Here is a 26,204-nt window from a genome sequence, read left to right as displayed (position 1 = left end):
CAGTCGCCGAGGTTGGGCTGCAGTTCGACCCACTGCAACCTCCACCTCCCGGGCCCAAGCTGGGGAGCCTCAGCCTCCCAAGTAGCTGGGATTGCAGGTGCATGCCATCACACCAGTTAATTTTTTGCATTTTTAGTAGAGACAAGGTTTCGCTATGTTGGCCAGGCTGGTATCAAACTCCTGGCCTCAAGTGATCCACCTACCTCCACCTCCCAAAGTGCTTGGATTACAGGCACACGCCACCACGCCCAGCCAGTTGTGTTTTTTTGTCTGACTATTTCTCAATAGACAGATCATCCAGACAAAAACAATCAATATTCAGCATAACCATGTTAAGATCCTTCACTGTTGGCCAGGCGCGGTGGCTCACGCCTGTAATCCCATCACTTTGGCAGGCCCAAGTGGGCAGATCACCTGAGATTGGGAGTTCGAGACCATCCTGACCAACATGGAGAAACCCTGTCTCTACTAAAAACACAAAATTAGCCAGATGTGGTGGCGCATGCCTATAATCCCAACTGTTTGGGAGGCTGAGGCAGGAGAATCGCTTGAACATGGGAGGTGGAGGTTGCGGTGAGCTGAGATCGTGCCATTGCACTCCAGCCTGGGCAACAAGAGTGAAACTCTGTCTCAAAAAAAAAAAAAGATCCTTCACTGTTAGTGTGTGAGTCAGCAGTTCATCCTTTTTTAATGTGCAGTAGTATGCTAGTGTGTGGATATATTACCATGTACATATCATTCACCTATTAATGGACACGTGGATTGTTTCCAGTGTCAGCTATTTCAAATAAACATGCTGTGAACATTCATATACAAGTCTTTGTATGTACATATGCTTTCAGTTCCCTTGGCTAATACCTAGGGAATGAGACGGTTGGATATATGATAGGTTAATACTACGCAATGTTATATGAAACATTTATGCTTCAGGAAACTGCAAAACTATTTTCCAAAATAATTTCCTCATTTTACAATCCCACCAGCAGCGTATGAGAATTCCAGTTCTTACATCTTCACCAAAACTTGATCAGCCTTTCTGATTTTAGACATTATAATGGACGTGTAGTGGGATCTTACTGTGGTTTCCAATTGCATTTCTCTCATGATTAATGACATTGAGCATCCTTTTTATTTTTATTTTTATTTTTTTGAGATGGAGTCTCACTCTGTGGCCCAGGCTGGAGCACAGTGCTGCAATCTTGGCTCACTGCAACCTCCGTCTACCAGGTTCAAGCAATGCTCCTGCCTTTGCCTCCCAAGTAGCTGGGATTACAAGTGTGCACCACCCTGCCCAGCTAATTTTTGTATTTTCAGTAGAGACAGGGTTTTACCATGTTGGCCACGCTGGTCACGAACTCCTGCCCTCGAGCCCACCTTGGCCTCCCAAAGTACTGGAATTAAAGGCATGAGTTACCATGCCGAGCTGACATTCAGCATCTTTTACTTATTTGCCATCCATATATCTTCTTTCATAAAGTTTTTGCTTAAATGCTCTGGTTATTTTTTTCCTTACTGGTTAGAGCAAATGAAACCCAAACTAAGTAGAAGAAAAGAAATAATAAAGATTGGAGCAGAAATCAATGAAATAGAAAAGGGAAAAAAAATGTTAGAGAAAAGCAAAGATACCAAAACCTGGTTCTTTCAAAAGCTCAGTAAGATCAGTCAACTTTTAGCCTAGGCCAGGCGCAGTGGCTCACGCCTGTAATCCCAGCACTTTGGGAGGCCAAGGCAGGTGGATCACGAGGTCAGGAGATCAAGACCATCCTGGCTAACACGGTGAAACCCCGTCTCTACTGAAAATGCAAAAAATTAGCCGGGCGTGGCGGCGGGCGCCTGTAGTCCCAGCTACTGGGGAGGCTGAGGCAGGAAAATGGCGTGAACCCGGGAGGCGGAGCTTGCAGTGAGCCAAGATCACACCACTGCACTCCAGACTGGGCGACTGAGCGAGACTCTGTCTCAAAAAAAAAAAAAAAAAAAAAAAAAACTTTTAGCCTATCTGAAGAGACCAAGTGAGAAAACAAAATTGCCAATATCAAGAATAAGTTCGGTGGCATGACTATAGATTCTATAGACACAAAAATGTGTACTTGTTTTCAACAGCTGCCATAACAAATGATCATAAACATAGTGGCTTGACATTCCCTTTGAAAACCGGCATGAGACAGGGATGCCCTCTCTCACCACTCCTATTCAACATAGTGTTGGAAGTTCTGGCCAGAGCAATCACTCAGGAGAAAGAAATAAAGGGTATTCAATTAGGAAAAGAGGAAGTCAAATTGTCCCTGTTTGCAGATGACATGATTGCGTATTTAGAAAATCCCATCGTCTCAGCCCAAAATCTCCTTAAGCTGATAAGCTACTTCCTCAAAGTCTCAGGATACAAAATCAATGTGCAAAAATCACAAGCATTCTTATATACCAATAACAGACAAACAGCCAAATCACGAGTGAACTCCCATTCACAATTGCTTCAAAGAAAATAAAATACCTAGGAATCCAACTTACAAGGGATGTGAAGGACCTCTTCAAGGAGAATTACAAACCACTGCTCAACAAAATAAAAGAGGACACAAACAAATGGAAGAACATTCCATGCTCGTGGATAGGAAGAATCAGTATCGTGAAAACGGCCATACTTCTCAGGGTAATTTATAGATTCAATGCCATCCCCATCAAGCTACCAATGATTTTCTTCACAGAATTGGAAAAAACTACTTTAAAGTTTATATGGAACCAAAAAAGAACCTGCATTGCCAAGACAATCCTAACCCAAAAGAACAAAGCTGGAGACATCACGCTACCTGACTTCAAACTGTACTACAAAGCTACAGGAACCAAAACAGCATGGTACTGGTACCAAAACAGAGATATAGACCAACGGAACAGAACAGAGTCCTCAGAAATAATACCACACATCTACAACCATCTGATCTTTGATAAACCTGACAAAAACAAGAAATGGGGAAAGGATTCCCTATTTAATAAATGGTGCTGGGAAAACTGGCTAGTCATATATAGAAAGCTGAAACTGGATCCCTTCCTTACACCTTTTACAAAAATTAATTCAAGATGGATTAAAGACGTAAATGCCAGACCTAAAACAATAAACACCCTAGAAGGAAACCTAGGCAATACCATTCAGGACATAGGCATGAGCAAAGACTTGTGTCTAAAACACCAAAAGCAATGGCAACAAAAGACAAAATTGACAAATGGGGTCTAATTAAACTAAAGAGCTTCTGCACAGCAAAAGAAACTACCATCAGAGTGAACAGGCAACCTACAGAATGGGAGAAAATTTTTGCAATCTACCCATCTGACAAAGGGCTAATATTCAGAATCTACAAAGAACTTAAACAAATTTACAAGAAAAAATCAAACAACCCCATCAAAAAGTGGGCGAAGGATATGAACAGACACTGCTCAAAAGAAGACATTTATGCAGCCAACAGAGATGTGAAAAAACGCTCATCATCACTGGTCATCAGAGAAATGCAAATCAAAACCACAATGAGATACCATCTCAAACCAGTTAGAATGGCAATCATTAAAAAAATCAGGAAACAACAGGTGCTGGAGAGGATGTGGAGAAATAGGAACACTTTTGCACTGTTGGTGGGACTGTAAACTAGTTCAGCCATTGTGGAAGACAGTGTGGCGATTCCTCAAGGATCTAGAACTAGAAATACCATTTGACCCAGCAATCCCACTACTGGGCATACACCCAAAGGATTATAAATCATGCTGCTATAAAGACACATACACACATATGTTTATTACAGCACTGTTCACAATAGCAAAGACTTGGAACCAACCCAAATGACCATCAATGATAGACTGGATTAAGAAAATGTGGCACATGTACATCGTGGAATACTATGCAGTCATAAAAATGGATGAGTTCATGTCCTTTGCAGGGACATGGATGAAGCTGGAAACCATCATTCCGAGCAAACTATCGCCAAGAACAGAAAACCAAACACTGCATGTTCTCACTCACAGGTGGGAATTGAACAATAAGAACACTTGGACACAGGGTGGGGAACACCACACACCCGGGGTGGGGGACAGGGAAGGGAAAGCATTAGGAGATATACCTAATGTAAATGACGAGTTAATGGGTGCAGCACACCAACATGGCACATGTATACATATGTAACAAACCTGCACGTTGTGCACATGTACCCTAGAACTTAAAGTATAATAAAAAATAAAAAATAAACATAGTGGCTTGAAATAACACCTATTTATTAGATCATGGTTTTCATAGGTCAGAGGATGCTGGTTTACAGCCGAATGTCTGCTTTGAGTCTCATGAAGTCACAGCCACAGTGTTGGCAGGGCTGCGTTCCCGTCTGGAGGCTCTAGGGGAGGATGTGTTTCTCTGCTCATTCAGGCGTTGACATAATCCAGTTCCCTGCAGCTGTAAGACTAAGGCCCCTGTTTCCTTACTGGCTGTCACCCAAAAGCTGTGCTGAGCTTCCAGAGGCACCCACATTCCCAGCCTCATGCCTCCATTCCTCCATCTTCAAAGCCAGCAATGTCCCTCTCACACTTCAAATCTCTCCTGCCTCTTCGCCTGTCACAGTTCTCTAACTGGCTCTTCTATCTTTCACTTTATTTTTAAGGGCCCTTGTGATTACATTGGATCTACCTGGATAATCCAGAAAAATCTCCCTTTATGAAGGTTTATAACCTAAATCCACCTGCAAAGTTCCTTGTAATATAACATATATGGCCATTAACATCAGGAACTAGAGGGTGGACTCCTTTGAGGCAGAGAGGTATGTATGAATTAATTTGGGAAAAATTAACATTTTAACAATATAGGAGCTTCTGATCTATAAACACAGTATATAGCTCCAATTATTTATGTGTTCTTTCATTTTTCCTAAGAATGTTTTGTATAAATCCCAGCACTCCTTTGTGTAGAAATTAACAAACTGATTCTAAAAGTCACATAAGAATGCAAAGGACTAGAATAACCAATACAACTTGTGTAAAAGAAGAACAAAGTTTGAGAATATACATTATCTTACTTCAAGATTTATTACACAGCAACAGCAATAAAAACAGTGTGATATTGCATCAGAATAAATTGATCAATGGAGAATCCAAAAATATACCCATATATTTCTGGTCCATTGACTTTTTTGCATAGATTCAATGGTGGTTTAATACCATTAGAAGGAGAAGTCTTTTCCACATATGGTGCTGGAACAGTTGGATATTCACATGCAAAAGAACTTTTACTTTGATCTGTTCACTAATCATATACAAAATTTAATACAAATGGATTATAGGCCTAAATGTAAAACATAACTATAAAACTTCTGGAAGAAAATACAGGAAGAAATCTCTGACCCTGAGTTAAAGGTTTTCTTAGATATAACACTAAAAACATAATATATGAAAAGAAAATCATATTAATTGGACTTTATCAAAATTACAAATGCTTGTTTTTCAAAGGGCACTGTCAAGTAAAAGTAGAGAAAAGCCACAAACTGGGAGAAAATATTTCCAAATCATCTATGTGATAAAGACTAATATCTAGAATATATATATATATATTTTAATTCTCAAAATTCAACAAGTAAACAAACAACCCAATTAAAATGGGAAATATTTTAAACGGACACTTCAACAAAGAAGACAGAACACTGGCAAATGTGTACATGAAAAGATGGTCAAATACCACTAGCCATTAGGGAAACGTGGAGTAAAACCACAATGACATTTCACCATCTACCTTCGAATATGTAAAATAAAAAACACTGACTAAAGTGAATGTTGACAAGGAGATGAAGGAACAGGAACTTTCAAGCACTGCTGGTGGGAGTGCAAAATTGTGTAACCATTCCGGAAAACAGCGTGGCAGTTTTGAAAAACATGATCCACACACCCACCAATATGAACCCACCATTCCACTTTGAAGTATTTACCCAAGAGAAATTAAAGCATAAGGTAACACAAAAAATCGAACACAATGTTTACTGTAGTCTTAGTCCTGATGGTCAAAAACTGGAAACGATTCAAATATCCATCAACAGGTGAATGTATGTCCAAAAAAATGGTGTCATATTCAAACCATAGAATACTACTCAGTAATAACAGGAATGAATTATTGATGTATGCTACCACATGGATGAATCTCATAATAATTATGCTGAATGAAAGCCGGAATAAATACATATATATGTCATTTTTAATATAAAGTTCTAGAAAATGTAAATAGCAGAGTTTGACAAGCTATAGTCCATGGGTCAAATCTGACTCCCTGCTTGTTTCTAGAAATATAATTTTATTGAAACACATCTACAGCCATCCATTTACATACTCTCTGTGACTGCTTTACCACAACCCAGTCATTTAGTATTTGTGAGAGAGAATGTAGGCTAAAAAGCCTCAAGTGTTTTCTGTCTACTCTTTTGTGGAAAAGCTTACCAACTCAATCTACAGTGACAGAAAACAGGTCAGAGACTGCCTGAGGAGGGAGGTGCTGGGAGGTCAGGAGTAAGCGAGGATCAACAGGCTCAAGGAGCTCTTCAGTGCGGTGACTGAGCCAGGCTCTTCATCAGGACGAAGGTCTGACACTTCGTCTCTAAACACTCTGATTCCAACTCTAAGGTTCACTGGATTTTCTTAGAATATTTTTGCTGTCTCCAGTAAACACGGTATGCAAGATGTGCTTAGAACACTAAAGGTTCAAAGAACTGGGGCATCATCAAATTAGCCAAAGAGGTTGCACAAACTGATGTATGCCTGCTCGCAACTAAGTATGGATCTGATTGATAGTTATGTGTGTGACTTTCATTATAAGCATTACAGAGCTAGCCATCTCCCACTTTCAAGAGTTCGAGACTAAAGTTAGGGTCCACCAAAAAGATAAAGGAGTTCTCCAAGACCAGAGTGGATCAGGCTAGTTTACAACTAGGAGAGGCAGAATACTATTCAGTTAAAAAAAAAAAAAAAAAAGTACTAAGATCTCAATTGTTTACATGTTTGAGGGGAGGAAAAAATCTCTTAAATAAGAATTACTTGGATGAATAAACTATCCTGTTAAACAATTCTTGACAATTCTATACCTTGCATTTTATTTTATCTATTTATTTATTTATTTTTAATTTTAATTTTTTTGAAATGGAGTTTTGCTCTTGTCACCCAGGCTGGAGTGCAGTGGCACAATCTCAGCTCACTGCAACCTCTGCCTCCGGGGTTCAAGTGATTCTCCTGCCTCAGCCTCCTGAGTAGCTGGGATTACAAGTGCCCACCACCACATCCAGCTAATTTTTTGTATTTTTAGTAGAGACGCGGTTTCACCATGTTGGCCAGGCTGGTCTCGAACTCCTGACCTCAGGTGATCCACCTGCCGTGGCCTCCCAAAGTGCTGGGATTACAGGCATAAGCCACCATGCCCGGGCTGTACCTTGCATTTAAAAAAAAAAAAAAAAAAAAATTACCTGTTCTGATTGTTTCAAATTATTTCTATTACTCTTACTCTACCTTCAAGGGCTTAAATATAGAAAACAATGACAGTTATTGAATATGATGTATAGAATTTGAAGACGTATCCAAACTACCCTTTTGTCTCCTACAGTTCCTCCTGCTTTCCAAAGTATACCCATTTCTCTACTTTTGCAAGACCATTGTCTCACAATATCTGGAAACACTCCTGATCATCTGGTCCTCACTGGTTGTCCCCTAAATCCAAATTGTTCTATATGCCACTTTTGGAAACCTGCTCTGTACCTGCCTCTGAACTTAAGGGATATAGATGGGAATATAAGCAAGGCACCACTTCAAAGGCCTCGCCGTCCAGTGGAGAACACACGTATGTAAATAAAGTTATACTTAATGCAATACTGTAGGTAGATGTAAACCACCGGTGAGCACCCAGAAAAAATAACAATATATGGGGACTGAGAGAAGGTTCCACAAAGGAGGTGAACCCTGCCCCTGGTTCAGGTAGAGAAGAGCAGCATTATTCGCAAACTATTGTGAATGTCTGTTCTAACCTGGCTGGAGGGTAGCTGAGGCACCAGCAAGGTATTCATCTGTTTCACCTGAGGCAGAAGAACCCAGGTCAGGAAAATGGCAGGCATTGTTCAAAAGCACTGCAAGCCAAACCACAGGTGCCTGGGGAAAGACAAGCATATAACAGGCTACCGAAGAACAGGAGCAAAATCTGGGGAGAGTTTCTTTGTGAAACTGAGATATTCAAAAGCAAACATGGGGCACAGCGGGGCAGGTGGGGGGCGGTGGGGGCAGGCAGAGAGACAGAAAGCCACATGCCTATCTAGGGAAAGGCCCCCGCTCAGAAAAGACGGGAGAATGCCCAAAACTTTCAGCTTGTGCTGATGCCTAGTCGCAGTGCAAGCCTGGCTAAGTTTTGAAGGAAGGTTCTATCTAGCACAGAGCCAATCTATAAAACAGGAAGAGGTATTTTTGTTGTGGTGGTTTGTTTGCTTTTAAAGCTCCTGGAATTCAAATCAAGCTCTGTCAAAACACCAGCCGAACACACTAAGCAATCACTAAGGAACAGAGATTCCAGTGACCATACATGACGAGGAATACAGTCTTTTCAAAAATAGTTTGGAAATGTCACAAAACAAACAAGACTACTCCAGCCTTCAATTATAAAAATGAATAATAATAACAACCCTGGGGAAGGGAGTGAAACTGATTTCTAGATTTACCACAATATAATATTCAAACGTTCAGTGTTCAACCAAAAATAGGAAAAAAAAAAAAAAAAAAAAAAAAAAAAACAGCTAATGGAATAGAATATGGAGCCCAGAAATAAACGCATATGCTTATGGTCAAATGATCTTTGATGAGAATGCCAGGACTACTCAATCACAGTCTCTTTAACAAATGGTGTTGAGGAAACTGGTATCTGCATGCAAAAGAATAAAGTTGGACCCTCATCTTACAACATATACAAAAATTAACTCAAACTAGATTAGAGACCTAAACATAAAGTCTAATACTACAAAACTCCTAAAAGAAAACATGGAGGAAAACATTCAGTCTATTGGACTTGGCAATGATTTCTAGGCTACAACAGCGAAAGTGACAAAAGCAGAAATAAACGAATGTGATTCCATTAAACAGACAGAAGGTTGATTAAGAGATTACCGGGGTGGGCAGGGTGGGGGGTGAAACGGAGAGTTATTGCTTAATGATTATAGGGTTTCTGTTTGGGGTTAATGAAATGTTTTGGAGATAATGGTGATGGTGACTGTCACACCCATCCGTGTGAAGAGACCACCAAACAGGCTTTGATGGTGACTGTCACACCCATCCGTGTGAAGAGACCACCAAATAGGCTTTGATGGTGACTGTCACACCCATCCGTGTGAAGAGACCACCAAACAGGCTTTGATGGTGACTGTCACACCCATCCGTGTGAAGAGACCACCAAATAGGCTTTGATGGTGACTGTCACACCCATCCGTGTGAAGAGACCACCAAACAGCAATAAAGCTTTTTAATCACCTGGGTGTAGGCGGGCTGAGTCCGAAAAGAGAGTCAGCGAAGGGAGTTAGGGATGGGGCAGTTTTATAGGACTGGGATAAGCAGTGGAAAGTTACAGTTAAAGGGGGTTTTTCTCTTGTGGGCAGGGGCAGGGGTCACAAGGTGCATGGGGGAGACATCACAGGACTCATTGTCCAGATGAAGAATGTCACGAGGTCCATCGATCCATCAGTTGGGACAGGGCAGGAACAAGTCATCATGGAATGTCGTAAGGCTGGTCAATCAGTTAAGACAGGGGCTGGCTGTTTCACTTCTTTTGTACTTTTCGGTTGCCTCAGGCCCTCTGGACATATACGTGCGGCCTTGGGCTCAGAGGCCTGACAGTGATGTAATTAATGCCACTGAGTAGTACAATTAAAAATGGTTAAAATGACAAATTTTATGTGATATATACATACCACATATGTATCTGATACATATGTATATATCACATGTGGATACATACATATCTATATACATATACATATCACATACTTTATATGCATACACAATCTTATGTGATATACATGTATCGCACAAGCCTTGCCATTTTAACTATATATTTTTAAGCATATGACGTATTATTTTTCTTACTACAACAGGAAAATTTTAAAAAGGGTGACAGGGTTGGGAAGGGCATTGTCATTTAACGTGTGAAAGGCAGGCCATGTTTTATATCATGCAAAAATGTTGGGACCCCAGTGTTAGAAAGGGAGAAGTCTGTGAGATTTCTCAGCAAAGAGGCTGCAGTGGCCTGATTTTTCTACTTAATGTTAGCTTTGTCTCCGAACCAGAATGTTACTTTTCTTTGAATTCTCCAGGGCACCTACCACACAGTACAGAAGACAGACAGACACTTGCTTCTCTGATCATCACATCTGACGGTGACTCCTTCGCCGCTCCTCTAACACAGATCACCACATCTTTTCTTTCAATTCTCAGGAAGAAAGAATTGCTCCAGTTTCACTTGTCCTGGATAAAGCTTTTTGACCCCAGAAATGGCATCCCTTGTTTTCTCTGCCATATAGCAATCAGAAGCTCTCTCTAAAAGTCAGTAAGCACACAAGTTCTTTTCCATGATTCTGAGAGAAATTTCAGTCATGACAAAAAGCTGGAAGGTCCTTTAGGACTCTTTTTGATAGTTCTCCTTTCTCTTATCGATTGTGGAGGCCTGCACTTTCCTCCAGCCAGAACTCCTGCCATAGCACTCATCCATCCAACTTCAGAAAAAGCTCCAGAGTCACGGATATTTGTCTTGTTAGAAAAGTTCCCTGCTGGCCGGGCGCGGTGGCTCAAGCCTGTAATCCCAGCACTTTGGGAGGCCGAGGCGGGCGGATCACGAGGTCAGGAGATCGAGACCATCCTGGCTAACACGGTGAAACCTCATCTCTACTAAAAAATACAAAAAACTAGCCGGGGGAGGTGGCGGGCGCCTGTAGTCCCAGCTACTCGGGAGGCTGAGGCAGGAGAATGGCGTAAACCCGGGAGGCGGAGCTTGCAGTGAGCTGAGATCCGGCCACTGCACTCCAGCCCGGGCGATAGAGCGAGACTCCATCTCAAAAAAAAAAAAAAAAAAAAAAAAAAAAGAAAAGTTCCCTGCAATAGTCTACAATTGAATGAAGACCTTGTCCCTGCAAAACCTCAATTTCCCTCTTACTTTCGATCGCACTGCCTGCAGAGCCAGTGGCACTAATCAGGGTTTTTGGGGCACAAGCCCATCTGCCTGGTATCACCTGGTCCTGCTCTGAGTCCAGGCCGCACGTCTACACAGCGCAGGTCCCTGTGAGCAATGCTCCAGGCTGCTCGGCTCAGCACCGGCTCCTCAGCGACACCGACAAAGGGTGAGGTAGTGGTTCTTCCACAGTGTACTGGAAGCAAAAGCCACTGACAGGAACATCACAGTTTCCAGCTTCACATTCGATTACAAATTCTAACAACGTGTCATTCAGACTCTTTTTCTAAAAATTAAAAATGCAGTTGAGTGGAGATGAATACAGATAAAAGTACCATTTATGTGAGCCGTCTTATCCTGTGGAGCTTCTATCAAACCCTTTCCTCAAGTGGGCATTAATCTCTCACCAAGAGCTTTGCCATTTCTCAATGCAAAAAAATCAGAGATAAGTGGCTCTGTACTTTCATTTGTGTCTCCAACAGAGTCAAGTTCCATGCCGAACAAATAGCTAAAGGAGCCTCTTTTCCCTCATTCCTAAAGCCCTGGGCAACATGATTCAAAGGAAAGTAGGAAAAGGATTCTGCCAGTCCCCCAGCCGCCTCCTATGCACAGGCATTTGCTGGGCATCTCTCAGCACCCCAGTCCAGGGGGAAACTGAGGCTCCCGAAGACGGACTGGTTTTCTGCAGGCTGCACAGCTTGCTGGGGTGAAGTCAGGATTCAATCCCCAGTCTGCAAGAATTTCCTTCCATGCTGCCACGTTGCACTCCTCTGACGTGCTCAGGCTTCTGATGGAATGCTTTTGCTAATTATGAACAGATCTGATTTATTTATTTGAAATCTCTTGCCACAGTGTGACTGGATTAATATACTGAGAAACGTAACTTAATTTTGTTCTATTTGAAATCTTGTCATCTTTTATATAAAAGACATACCGTACATGTTCCTTGCCCTGGACACTGCATAACTGACTTTGAACAAAGGCAATACTGTCCGGATCAATTAAGATGAACTAACCTATGTGCCTTGAGGCACACAGGATGCATCTCCAGAGACTATCTGAACAGTTACTCATCTCATATTCATCCTTCCAAACGGGAAAACCCGCAGATGGACTCTGCACACTGTGTACAGTACAAACCACCCTGCCTGCCGCCCTTTCATGAGGATATTACATGAGTACTGGCCATCAACTGCCTGAAATAGACCAAGTGAGATCACAAATAATCAAGGACTTTCTGTTGCACAGGTACATTGTGGTTGTCCCTGGGGTAGTCCTAGCTGTCTCACTTACCCAAGAATTCAACCTCCAGGGTGCAAACCCAGTGCTTCCTTGTGGGGAGCCCCCACTCCACAGTTGGGTGGGTGAGTAGTACAGGGCACACGGGATGAGCTGGTTTAGAAAGTCGGAAGAAGCTGAGTGACCAGGGGGTTAAGGTCTATTAGGGCACCACGCATCAGGCAGTTGCTACGGGAGCAGAAAGAAGGAGCACCTAACTACTTACTCAATTATCATACAGACTGCACAGGCTTTCTCTCAAGAGAAAACTCCCATTCTTTCTAGTTTCCCTTTAAAATCCAGCAAAAGTAAGACCATTTTTTATAATCTTTGTGTCTTCCTGCACTGCTTAGCCATCAGCCTGAACTGTTTGTTCATATCTCATGCAGTCGTGCACCAGGCACTGCTCTTCAGGCCTCTGTGTGTATTACCTGATTCAATCCTCACAGCAATTGTAAAGCCTAGCTCCAACACTCAGTTGCTTTTATGGGCACCTGCTGTGTGCTGCAGGACACAGGCTTAGAATTAGGAAGATCGAGCTCCAGATCGAGCTCCAGATCTGCCGTCTCCCTCCTAGACCCAGAAAGTGGCTGTGACTGCCCCAGATACCAGCTGTAGCTGTAACACCAAAGCTCGGAGTGAAGCCAATGGCTTCCGTTCAACACCTGGAAGCTTCCGCATGGTTTCCAATCTGGCTAGAAAATGACACAACTACATCAAGTGAATCATTTAAAAAGAGTTGAGGTTGGAAAGAATACAGATGATTCTTTTTCTGAGCATTTTGCTTCAAATAAAGATTTCCACCAATGTGGACAGGCCAGGGCAGGGGCATGAGGACGCTGCTGACTTTCCCCTCCCTCTCTTTTCACCGTCCCCACACATTCTCTGCCCCAGAGGCTGACTTGTGCAGACCACATCAAAAGGTTCCATGTCAGGCTCTGCCCTTGACACCAGAGAGTAAATGTGCCTGTTTCTAAGTTTTTTATAAATGGAATCATATAGCATATCCTCTTTTCTGTCATATTTGTCTTTTGGCCAACATGTTTGTGAGATTCAGTCATGTAATACATTCATTTTTTACTTCTGTATAGTATTCCACGGTATGACTGTCCCGCCATTCGTCCATTCTCAGGGCTGATATCTGAGTTGCGTCCAGTTTGGGGCTTTTGTAAATAGGCTGCTATGAGCATTTTCAGACAGTCTTTCGGTGTGCAAAGGTACATATTTTTGTTGGGCATACCACTATGAAAAAAATTACTGAGCAAAAGATATACCTTGTTCTAAACTTTAGTAGATGCTGTCAAATCATTTTCAAAAGTCATTGTACAAATATACAATCTTATCAGCAATGCACGACACTTCCTACTGCTCTACAACCTTTCAGTATTTAGTACTGTCCGTCTTTTATTCTAACCATTTAGGTGTGGATATAATGGCATCTCGCTGTGGTTAAATTTTGCATTTTACTCATGACTTACAAGGTTGAACACCTTTTCATATGCTTATTAATACTTTCAGTAATTTCAGTATCTTCTTCTGTGAAGTGTCTAGTTAAGATTCCTGCCCATTTTTCTATTAGAGGGTTCTGTCTTTTCTTATTGATCTATAGGTGCTCTTTTTATATTTTAGGTATAATTTCGGAAAGTGACAACGGATGCTTTTTTTCCACTCTGTGGCTTTTTTTTCACTCATATGGTAGTATCTTATGAGAAACAAGTTCCCCAATTTAAGACAAAGTTATCAACCTAATCTTTTACCATTAGCGCTTTTCATACCCAATTTAAGAAGCTGAGTCACAAACATAAATAAGAAAAGGATGGGCCAGCTTACCCTAGTGATTACACGTTATGCATGAATAGATTGTAAGGTATGTTAGTCAGTTAATGCTGCAATAAAGCTACATAACAACAAAAGGAGTTGAGTCACATGGAGATGTTTGATGACATAATATGATGTGATGAAGACACTCAGCAGGATCCCTATTTTACAGAGGCCACTGAACCTGGCAGAGATTAGGTCCTCCTAAACCAAACAGGCACCCTGGGGAGGGAAGTGCCTAGAGCTGTGCCGGAGGGGGAGGAGGTCCACACCTGCCTCAGCTGATGCGCCACCTAAGATCTGATGAGGGTCAGGAGGTAGCTAAGCATCCGCCCCTCTCACCAGGGGGCATTTGAGCCCTTCTGCCCACAACTTGCAGAGGCAGGACTCCAGGCCCATTGCTTGCTAGACCAAGTGGGCTGATGCCAGCTTTTCATCAGTAAAAGTGGCAAAACTGTCACTTTTCAACGTATGCTTTCCAAGCCACTTCCAAAAATGGAAGGCAGAAAATTGTGACGGCAGGGTCAGGGACTGGTACAGCCCTACAAATATGCCATTAGAAGGCAGTAACTAAAACTGTCAGGACACTCAAGGGTTACTGTGCTTACAGGCTGGTAAGTTTCACCAAATATGAAGACCTCTAATGAGAATGCACAGACACAGACACAGAGGCAGGATCTTTGTCCTTGATAAACACAAGCACCAGTTACCCAGGCTGTTCCCTGAATGCCAGCTCACTCACATTCTAAAGCACTCACATTGTCAGAGAGAGACAGTGGCGGGCTGAGCTCCCGGGATGGCCTGAGAGACACCTGCATCGACGCACATGCCCTGAGCACACTCCGGTCTCTGTGGCCTTGGGAGTGGCGGACTAGACTGAGCTCTGCCCCGAGGACTGCACAGGCTCATGGAGAAGACAGTTCACATACAACTGCCATGATGGACCTGGGACGACTACGCTAGCCTCACACACCAGGGTACTATAGGGGCCTCTCAGCTAAATCCATACGCTTGCTGAGGCCATGGGGGAACCAACCAGAGCTTAACTGAACGTTGGTGCTGTTCTGTGGTCTCGAGCATCTTTGAAACATGTTGAAAATCAAACAGGCTCCGAGGAGCTTCATGTTCTTGATGTGGTCAAAACTCACGTGAACTAGAACATCCATGACAAACTCACAAAAACGTCAGCAAGAAAGGAAGGCGCCATGACTAATGTTTCCTTAACTTTTTATCTTCACTTTTTTAGGTCTCGATGTCAAATGATTTTCTAACCTCTACTTTTAAAAAATTAACTGAAATGTTGGCAATGTTTATGAGTATTATTCACCGCTCACAACAAGACTCTACTAATATTTGTACTCAACTTCTGGTACCTTCAGGGCCTATTAAATGCAGTGATATTCAAAATATGAATATTATGCTCCCTAGATATCATGAAGGAGTAGAATTAAAATTGTGGGGGCTTAAAATGATGTCATCTCATTGTGGTTAAATTCTGCATTTTACTGATGACTTATGAGGTTGAGTGCCTTTTCATATGCTCATTTATTCATTAAAACAAGTAAATTCTTGCACAAGAATAACTAAGCATAAAGAAATAACACTAAATGCAGTTTAAGAATTCTCATTTTGCACTGGTGCATTTGGGCTTTGTTAAAGAATCAGGTTCATTATCACAGAGGCAGGCCCGTGCTGCAGGTGCATTAGACGCGGTCAGAAATCGTGCCTTATTCACAGGAATCCCCAGTGCCTCTCACAGTGAGGAGTGGGTAAAGACACACTCACAAATACCGGATCAACAAGTGAATGAACAAGCAGCTAAAGTATCCACATAAAACAAGGAATGCAAATTCTCAGAATGCCACACAACTTGAGTCTTCTTGCAGAAAGTAACATTTACTCCTCATTGCAGGTTCTCCTGTGGTCCTTGGGAACCACCCAGGTCACTGACTGCACAACTGCAGTGAGCTGAATTCCACGTGGATGGAGCCTGGAGAGGTACCCAGGTATCCTGGAGAGGTAGGCCAGAGAACAGCCTGACTGTGAGAAACACACCCAGCTCTTCTAGGACATCACACAGCTTTGCCATTGGGCGTGAACCCCCTTTCTTCTCAGGCTCCTCAAAATCCAAATAGAATGCGTTTTTGACTGATTCATTCCATGCTCACCAACATCCAGGCAGATTTTAGTCACCCCCACTGGTGGGCCACTATGTAACATTCTAAAGCACCAGATAAAACATCATCTCATGTAAAACCCCTACCAAATCGTGTAGGAGGTGTTTTGTGTGTTGGTTCACTAGTAGCTTGTCAGAGCGTCCCACACCTGTCACTCTTCTCCCTACTGGACCCCCAAGAAGGTTTCCCAGCCCTGTAGTTAGGTGAAGCCACAAGACCAACCTGGCCACTAGCAATGGAACACCTAATTTCCACAAACGAACATCACAAACATCACCGAAAAACTGCTTCTTCTTACGAAAAGTTTGAGAAGTGAATAGCCACAGCACTATTCTCTCATAAGTTATTTCGATTCTTCTTCTTATTATTAATGTTGAGGAATTTAAATACGACCACAGTGTAGCTTCAGACAAGCAAGTGAAAATGCTGACACAACCTCACTCTTCTCAGCATTGTGACTACAAAGTTAGGGATATCCTGAGCCCTGAAAAGAAGAATCTCTTGGTCCCAATATTTCTAATAATTCTGTAGCTGTGATTTCTCCAGATTTGGTTTTCTATAGCAAATATGAAGATTGTCCTTCTTATTCATGCTAAGGGGGAAATATAATTCACATAGAAAAATGTTAATATAGGGCCGGGCGCGGTGGCTCAAGCCTGTAATCCCAGCACTTTGGGAGGCCGAGACGGGCGGATCACGAGGTCAGGAGATCGAGACCATCCTGGCTAATACGGTGAAACCCTGTCCCTACTTAAAAATACAAAAAACTAGCCGGGCGACGAGGTGGGCGCCTGTAGTCCCAGCTACTCGGCAGGCTGAGGCAGGAGAATGGCGTAAACCCGGGAGGCGGAGCTTGCAGTGAGCTGAGATCCGGCCACTGCACTCCAGCCTGGGTGGCAGAGCAAGACTCCGTCTCAAAAAAAAAATAAAAATAAATAAAAATAAAAAAGAAAAATGTTAATATATAATGAGACAATGTAGAATGTTAAGGGTAAAGACCAATGAAAAAACTGTAAGTAGTAACCATTCGATGTGAGAGGGTTAACACTTCTCTCGATGAATGCATGTCTAACACCTCACTCTCCCACTCATAACACACAGATATTTTTACTCAAATAGAGACCACTAACATCTCTGAAAAATCCACAGTTTTAAAGCTAATGTGGTACTCCGTCAAAATTATCCACCCTTTTAAAAGTCTCAGCAATCTTACGGTTATACGCAGGCCTATGTGATCCAAGCCATTTGGAATGAAAAATGAAGCGAGAAACAGTCATTAAATGAATTTGCTCTACCCCAAATTCATTAACCTGTGGGTACTCAATGGAGGATATTGGCTGCATTAGTCAAAACATTTTGGAGTTAATAAAAGGAGACCACAACCAACGTGAACACCCGCATGTGGAGAATCATGACCAACCCTATGAAATGCCTCACTAGGCTCCTGGCAAGGCTGCGGTTTTAAGCAACTAGAGGAGGGACACTGGCCTTCCTCATCCTCATATCTCACAGTGTGTACATGATGCTCAGGAAGGGAGACTCAATGGGCAAAAATGCTCCAGAGTCAGGAACAAATCTCCTTCAGAGCAAAACAAGGCTGTCGTTACTGTGAATTGCAGCTGAAATTTCCAAACCAATGGGAAAAACAAGTTCACGTGTTATTTAGTAAAAGAGCATTTCACAAATGACCAACAAGCACAGAAAAGATGCTCAATGTCATTCATCACTAGGAAATGCAAATCAAAGTTGTAATGAAGTACCACTTCACGCCTGCTATGATGAGCAGAATCAAGGACACACACAATAACAAGTGCTGGTGAAAGTGTGGAGAAATCAGAACGCTCATGCATTTTCACCAGGAAAGTAAAGGTACAATTGCTCTGGAAAAGCAATTAGCAGGGTTTCTAAAAGTTCAACAGAGAGTTGCATATGACCTTGCAGTTCCACTCCTAGGTCAATCAGCTAATAAATGGTAAATTGTGATACATATTATATACTATGATATATATGTGATATATGACATATTTACATATATAATATACATAGTATAATACAAAACATATATATGAATATCATACAGCCAAATGAAATGAAGCACTAATCCATGATGCAACACGGATGCACCTTGAAAATGTTATGCCAAGTGAAAGAAGCTGGACGCAAAAGACCACATGTTAAAATGATTCCATTAAATGAGATGTTCAGAATAGGCAAATCCAGAAACAGAAAGTAGGATTAGTGGTTTCCAGGGTCTGGGGGTTGGGGAAAAAGGGGGAGACAGTGCGTCAGTGACTACTTTTGGGTACAAGATTATTTGGGGCATGAGGAAAGTGTTCTGGAACTGGATACTGGCAATGGTTGTACAACTTTGTGAATATACTAAAATACCCTGAATGATATAATTTCGCAAGATAAATTTTATGTTGTGTGAATTCTGTATCTCCATTTTTAAAAAACTGAGTCATTCTCTCTCCCATGATTTTACTTCTTCAGTGTTATGATGAAATGTGGTAATTTTACCCATGGTGAGGATAATAAGGAAAGAAGCTAATTATTCTAATTGACTTATAAATCCAAGATCCATATTACATTACATCATATTACATTACCTTATATTGCATTATATTATATTTATCATCATTCTGAAATAATCTCTTGGATATTTACATGCATTTAAGATAAACATTTGATGAAAATTAGAATAGAGCCATCCAGGAATTTAAATATTTTTATTACCAGGTTAACACAAACTGTATGTAATAACTGACTTAAACAGTCTACATGTGTCAAGGGTTTTTCTAATATGCCATAGCCTTTCCAGTAAGAGCTCCTCATTTCTTTCTTTCTTTTTTTTTTTTTTTTTTTTGAGACGGAGTCTCGCTCTGTCGCCCAGGCTGGAGCGCAGTGGCGCGATCTCGGCTCACTGCTACCTCTCCCTCCTGGGTTCAAGCAATTCTCCCGCCTCAGCCTCCTGAGTACCTGGGATTACAGGCATCCGCCACCACGCCCAGCTAATTTTTTGTATTTTCAAAATCTATTTTCTTTTTTTTTTTTTGAGACGGAGTCTCGCTCTGTCGCCCGGGCTGGAGTGCAATGGCCGGATCTCAGCTCACTGCAAGCTCCGCCTCCCGGGTTCCCGCCATTCTCCTGCCTCAGCCTCCCGAGTAGCTGGGACTACAGGCGCCGCCACCTCGCCCAGCTAGATTTTTGTATTTTTAGTAGAGACGGGGTTTCACCGTGTTAGCCGGGATGGTCTCGATCTCCTGACCTCGTGATCCGCCCGTCTCGGCCTCCCAAAGTGCTGGGATTACAGGCGTGAGCCACCGCGCCTGGCCGAGCCCCTCATTTCTGTTGTGGATTTCATTAGGCCTCTCATCTGTAACTTTGTAAACCAAAAACAAATTTCTAAGCCCCTCAACCAACTGACGGACCCCCTCTCAGACAAGGACATTTCAAAGAAATCCGAAAAAGTAGTTCAGGACACGATGGGAGGGAAGGGGGCCAGCTGTGCCTCACTGTACCCTCCTCCCTCTGGAATTCAGGCACAACTGACCAGCATTCATATTAAAACAGGGATCTTAAGACTGATAGACTAGGCGCACCAATGAGAGACCAAATTCCAGCCTGAGTCTAGTATAGCATCACACGACAGACAGCAGGCCCTGAAAGAAATCCAAGTGTTTTACCCCAAAATATGTTTCTTTGACACATTTGGAGATGGCCCTGCAAAGCTGTCTTTTGTGAGGAAAATCTATATTCTGTGGAGAATCCCCTTCCCTTTCCAGATCCTTTCCCTAAGACTGGCATTTTTTTAGGTCTGATAAGAGCTCTGAAAACTGCCACCTGGAGGCTTAATCTGCATGATAAAACCCCTGGTCTCTGCAACCCCATATCTTAACCCAGGCTCTTCTTTCTATTGATTCTGGGACTTTAGATAATAACTTAACTCTTTCAGCCAATGGCCAATCAGAAAGTCTTTGAATCCCCCTATGACCAGGAAGCCCTTACCCCACCCCCTGCTTCGAGTTGTCACACCTTTCTGGACTGAACCAACACACGCCTTACATGTATTGATGAACGTCTTCTATAACTTCTGTCCCCCTAACATGTACAAAATCAAGCTGTAACTCAACCACCTTGGGTACATGTTCTCAGGATCTCCTGGAGTGGCGTCATGGGCCGTGGTCACTCATTTTTGTCTCAGGATAGATCTCTTCAAATAATTTACAGAGTTTCACTCTGCTCATGGACACCTTGACTATGGAAATTATCATTTTGGGCTTCCCCATTTGGTACCCTTGGCCTGTCTCTGCATCACAGCTCTGACGGTCTTGGGGTCTACATTAGCTGTGTGGTCCTCGCTGCCCCTAATGTGACTGAAACCACCTTTGCAGAAATTGTATCAGTGAGAAAATTACGACAGTGAGGGAGATCTGATCTATCCAACTCCCCTCTTGCCTTTAGCCTTCAAGCTGCCCTTAACTATTCTTGGGCTTAAGGCAAGCTAACTTTGCCAGACGTTTAGTTTATAGCTTAAATGGTATCAGCCCTTCCCCAAAACTCAATTGCATTTGTAAAGCTAATCAAAGAACACCAGGATAGGAGGATAGGAGACACTGAATTCTGCTAAAGTGTAGACATAGAAGATTGCCAGCCATTATTCAGGAGGGCACAAGATATGCAACTTCCCCAGTTACTCCTGCAGATAACATCTCCATTGTAGAGCCTAAGACTGGCCTTTTGAGATACCTTTGCAGGGTTTTTGCATGTCTGAGACTGATGGCTCCATCTGGACTGGCCAGCTGCTCCTGCAGCTTACCCAGAAGTGCTTCTGCGTGCAGAAGAACCATTTCCCACACCCCTGTGATTTACACCCTCGACCAACTGGCAGCAGGCGCCTATTGTCTAGCCACTCTCCCTGCCATTCTTCCCCAAAATTGTCCTTGAAAAACCCGAGCCTCCGAATCAGAGGCTGATTTCAGTAATAATACAACTCCCGTCTCCCATTTAGCCAGCTCTACGTGGGTAAAACTCCTTCCCTACTGCAGTAACTCTGCCTCCATAAATCTGGTCTCCTTGGGCAGCGGGAAAGAGGAACCCTCTGGACAGCTACGTGAGTCCCTGGTAGAATAAATACAGATCCATCTCCCCTCTAGAGAAGACGACCTAGCAGAGCAGCGGTGTCGTTTTCATGTTCAGCACAGGAGCCCCAACCAACCCCGAGGCCACTGCCTGCATGCGTCATACAAACGCATGCATAAGTGAGAGGATGGATATATGAATGGCTCAGCTGACATGAATCTTACTAGAAACTAGAGTGCATAGAGTATATATTAGGAAGCCTTGGGAATGTCTGTCCAGCTCATAGCGACCTCCTCTAAGAAGTATGCCTCAGCCACCCCAGGCCACGTCTCACCACTTGTTCCTGCCCGCCTGCTCAGAATTTCCTGTGCTAGGAGACGAAAGAAACCAACCAGGCCAAGCAGACTCCTCTTCACCCGGGAACTGGGTATTCAAAATAGCCTTTTCTCTGGGTGTGGCTGAAATCGAGGTCCTATAAACTGGGAAACTGATGAGGCAACCACTATTCTGTCATGAGCAGAAGAAAGATGCACTAACCGGTGGCAGAGAAGCGAGGGGCTGAGGGCAGAGCACTGCAGAGGCTGGGGCGGTGGGCACCCTCCATCTGGACCCTTCCTCCTTCCTGAGCCTGCCCCTGAGGGGCCCAGTGTCCTTGGAGACTGTCAGCCTGTTATTATTCTAATAATCCTCTATTTTGCTTAAGACAGATCCAATAGATTGCTTTATTTGTAGCTAAAAATACTTTCACAAAGACAACAATAAAACTGCCCAACCAGAGGGACACCAAGGGACACGGAGAAGACCAGCAGTTTCAAAACCATCATCAGCGGAACAATGACGGAAAATTTTCCAGAACTGAAATCTAATCAAACACATCATGAGAGAATCTGGGGTCCATTCTGAACTAATTCTCAGAGGAGGAGGCCTAGGAAACTGCTCATCAAGGCTCTAAATTTTAAGGCCAAAGATAACATTTTCAAGCCTGCCTCGCTGATTCTTTTCATAGGTTCATAATCAGTTATCCACAATCTCGAAACCCTAATTTCAGAAAAGCAAACTTTTTCTATATGTTTTGATGTAAAAAATTCAAAAACAGCTGACTTGAATAGGAATGACGTTGTTTGCAGTCCTTATTTGTCCCATTTTGTGTAAATAATCGTGTTTCACTGCAGAACTCATGCTCGGATGACAGGGTGCGGCCCTGAACCTCTCAGAGTGTGTTACATCATATCCGAAATTCAGTATGCTCCCTGAATTATCTTTGTAAAACCACAAAAAAATCTGAATTTTGAAACTTCTGGGGCTCAGAAAGCAATACCCCAAAATGAAGGCCTCAGAAGCGTTAAAGTTAACGATGGCCTGAGAAGGACTCTGGGCTTCTGTATTTGAGTCCTTGTGAATGAACCGTAACCTAGCTTAGCAGTTAGACAAAGTGGAAGCCTAACTTAATAGTGTGCACTTCCAACAACGGCTGAGTGTCGGCCAGTCCCCATGGCCATACTTCAACCACTCATAGGCTGCTGAATGTTCAAACTGTGTTCAAACACGGCAACCGCCGGGCTGTAACCAATCTCACTGTTTCTGTACCTCACTTCTGACTCCCGTACGTCATTTTACCTTTTTTGTCTATAAGTTTGTTCTGACCAAAGGCACCCCTGGAGTCTCTTAGACTTGTTAGTCTCATTAGAGCCTTGATGAGCAGTTTCCACAGTAAATCTGCTGTGATTCCACAGTAAATCTGCTGGGGGCTGTCCGATTTGCGAATCATTCATTGTTCAATTAAACTCCTTTAAATTTAATTCAGCTGAAGTTTTTGTTTCATCAGAAGGAAGTTTTCTCTGCCTTCCTCCTGCCGGCCCATTTCTCAGTCCCATTCTCCCCCGAGGCTGCCAAAGAAACTAGAATCCCTCTTTCCCAAGGCAGGTCATAGAAACCAGAACTCTTTTCTCCAAAGCCAGCCATAAAACCTAAAGTGTTATTCTCATTTTATCCCCCCGCCTTTCTGTGTGAAAACTGGCCACGAAGAAACTGTCTGGCCTGCCTTGTTTGACCACAGGTCCTACGACCCCCATTCCAGAGAGGGGCCTGCCCCACACCCAGAAGGAAGGCGTGCTGCTCAGAGAGGCCAGGAAGACTCTGGACAGACAGGCCCTGCTGGGGTTCCCACTCAGTCTATCAGCACCCAATCATACCCCTTTTTCTCCAATCCCGTTTCTACACGGCTCTCCATACTTGGTTGAACCTAAATATTAACACGGTCAATGTCTCCTGTATCTTTGGGTCTTCATTCTGAAGGTCCTTGTGGACACGTGTTAAATAAACGTGTACGCCTTTTCTCCTATTACTCTGCCTTCTGTTAGTTGTTTTTTCAGAGAAACTCAAGAGGCCCAAGGGGAAAGTTCTCCCTCGGCCTCTACGAAACCCATCTGGCACTAAGGGCCTCATGCAGGGACTGCGACCTCTGCGGAGCCGGCGCCCAGGCTGGGCTCGGTCCTGCTGTGCTGTGAGGTGATGGTCCCTGCACGTCGGAAGCCACCTCTTTGCCGGATGGGTGTGAACTGTGACCCTGGCCCTTGCTCACCCTTCTTTGCCATTGTGCCACCTCTTGCACACCCCTGGGTCCCTCACGGCTCTCCTGTCTGTCACCACAGCCATCTCCATGTGGCCCGACCACCCTCATACAGATGCACCCAGAAGGTCTGCCCTGGAGCCCATGCCCTGATGCCTTCTCCGCCTGGGCTGCCCTGTGGGTGTGGCCGCATGGCCTCGGCACATGCAGCTGGACACATGCACTCTGGCATCCCACGGGAAGGAGCTGAGACCAATGGGCCATGCGCATCAGCCAGTAAACATTCCTTCTTGCTCTACTCAACCCCACAGACAGCCCTGAGATGCACTTGGTACCTCCACTCAGACAGTCCTGCAGGATGGAGCTCCAGTGGCCTGTCACAAAGGCCAGCACGCTGGGGCAGTGGTGCCTGCGCTCACTCTCCTCACTGCCCGGCCCCCATCCCTCACTCCTCTTCCCTGGGATGAAGCTCCTGGATGAAGAACACACACGTGAGCCTTTGCCTCAGGCTGTGCCCCTGACTGGGTCAGCCACATAGGAAATTCCCACAATAGTTAAGTTGGAATCTGTGAGCAGTAACAAGAAGTCTGTTCATGCATCCTTTAAACCTACACCTTGCTTCTATTAATGAACCAGGCATTAGCACCAGGCACCAGGAAGGGGAAATGCAGGCACACGGACCAGGTCCTTGAGTCTAGCTGGGAAGGGGGAGGTCAGAAGACAGAGGAGGAAAGAAATCAAGAGAATATATTTAAGGTTTGCATAAGGTGCTGTGGAACTCCAGGGGGATTCTCACTGTTCCATGTGTTAGTCAGGGTACAAGGCAGCTGGAACTCCCATACATGCTGTGGGAACGCAAAGGGGTTGGCCTCACTAGAAAACGGGGTGGCCGTTTCTTTTAAAATAAAATCCACACCCACCGTATGACACAGCAGTGCCACTCAAGAGAAGGAAATCAACCCGGAGAATAAAAACTGAAGTTCACAGAAAACCATGTACTCAGAAGTGTCTGGAGTAGTTTCTTGGGTTTGTTTTTGTTTTTGTTTTTCTGAAATAGGGTCTGGCTTTGTCATTGAGGCTGGAGTGCAGTGGTGCGATCTGAGCTCACTGCAACCTCCACCTCCCAGGCTCAAGTAATCCTCCTGCCTCAGCCTCCCAAGTAGCTGGGACTACAGGTGCACACCACCACGCCCAGCTAATTTTTGTATTTTTTGTAGAGACGGGATTTTGCCATGTTGCCCAGGCTGGTCTCGAACTCCTGGGCTCAAGCGATCCACCCTCCTTGGCCTTTCAAAGTGCTGGGATTACAGGCGTGAGCCACCACGCCCAGCTAAATGCAATGAACTATTGATGCACACAGCAACTTGGGTGCACCACAAAGGCATTACGCTGTGTGAGACAAGCCAGTCTCAAAAGGTGGCGTACGATCCGATTCCATGTATATGACAGCCCCCAAAACACAAAACCATAGTGATGGAGAGAAGATCAGTCCTTGCCAGGACCGGGGGAGGGTGGCCACGAAAGAATAGCTGAGAAAGGTCTGTAACGGAGCTGTCCTGTACTCTGACTGCAGTGGCAGTTACATAAATCTACTTATGTGTTAAAATCCACAGAACGCTACATCCAAAGGAAAAGTCAGTTTTGCTCTATGATAATTAAAAAAAAAAAAACAAAAAAAACCAAAGAGAGTCAGTGCTGTGTCTAGTTTAGGATTCCTAAATGAAGGAATGTTATCTGATGCCACATTTTGTTTCATAACGCATATTTTTTCATGACAGCACCCTGTGTTACATGCAATTACACTGTGTTACAATGTCACGTAGTGGACAGTGTGTGCCCTGTATTAGATGATGTCATGTGTTACCTCATGCACATCGTGTGATATGATGTCACTTCATGTTATATGACATCACATTGAACAAGGCTCAACTTACACAGCAGGACACACTGAAAACAGAACTCCTGGCCGGGTGTAGTGGCTCATGCCTATAATCCCAGCACTTTGGGAGGCTGAGGTGGGAGGATCACCTGAGGTCAGCAGTTTGAGACCCATCTGGCCAACATAGTGAAACTCCAGCTCTACTAAAACTAC

The 26,204-nt window shown here is 43.6% G+C and overlaps 1 protein-coding gene across 1 annotated transcript in view; it reads right to left on the bottom strand.

The window, feature by feature from the left end:
- OCA2 (OCA2 melanosomal transmembrane protein) overlaps positions 1-26,204 on the bottom strand; it is a 349,097-nt gene that overhangs the window by 167,591 nt on the left and 155,302 nt on the right.

This window comes from Rhinopithecus roxellana, chromosome 5 (genome assembly GCF_007565055.1).
Source record: "Rhinopithecus roxellana isolate Shanxi Qingling chromosome 5, ASM756505v1, whole genome shotgun sequence".
In the NCBI taxonomy this organism is placed as follows: domain Eukaryota; kingdom Metazoa; phylum Chordata; class Mammalia; order Primates; family Cercopithecidae; genus Rhinopithecus; species Rhinopithecus roxellana.
Note: the sequence above shows the minus strand (reverse complement) of the source record. Positions and strands in the feature narration are given on the sequence as shown.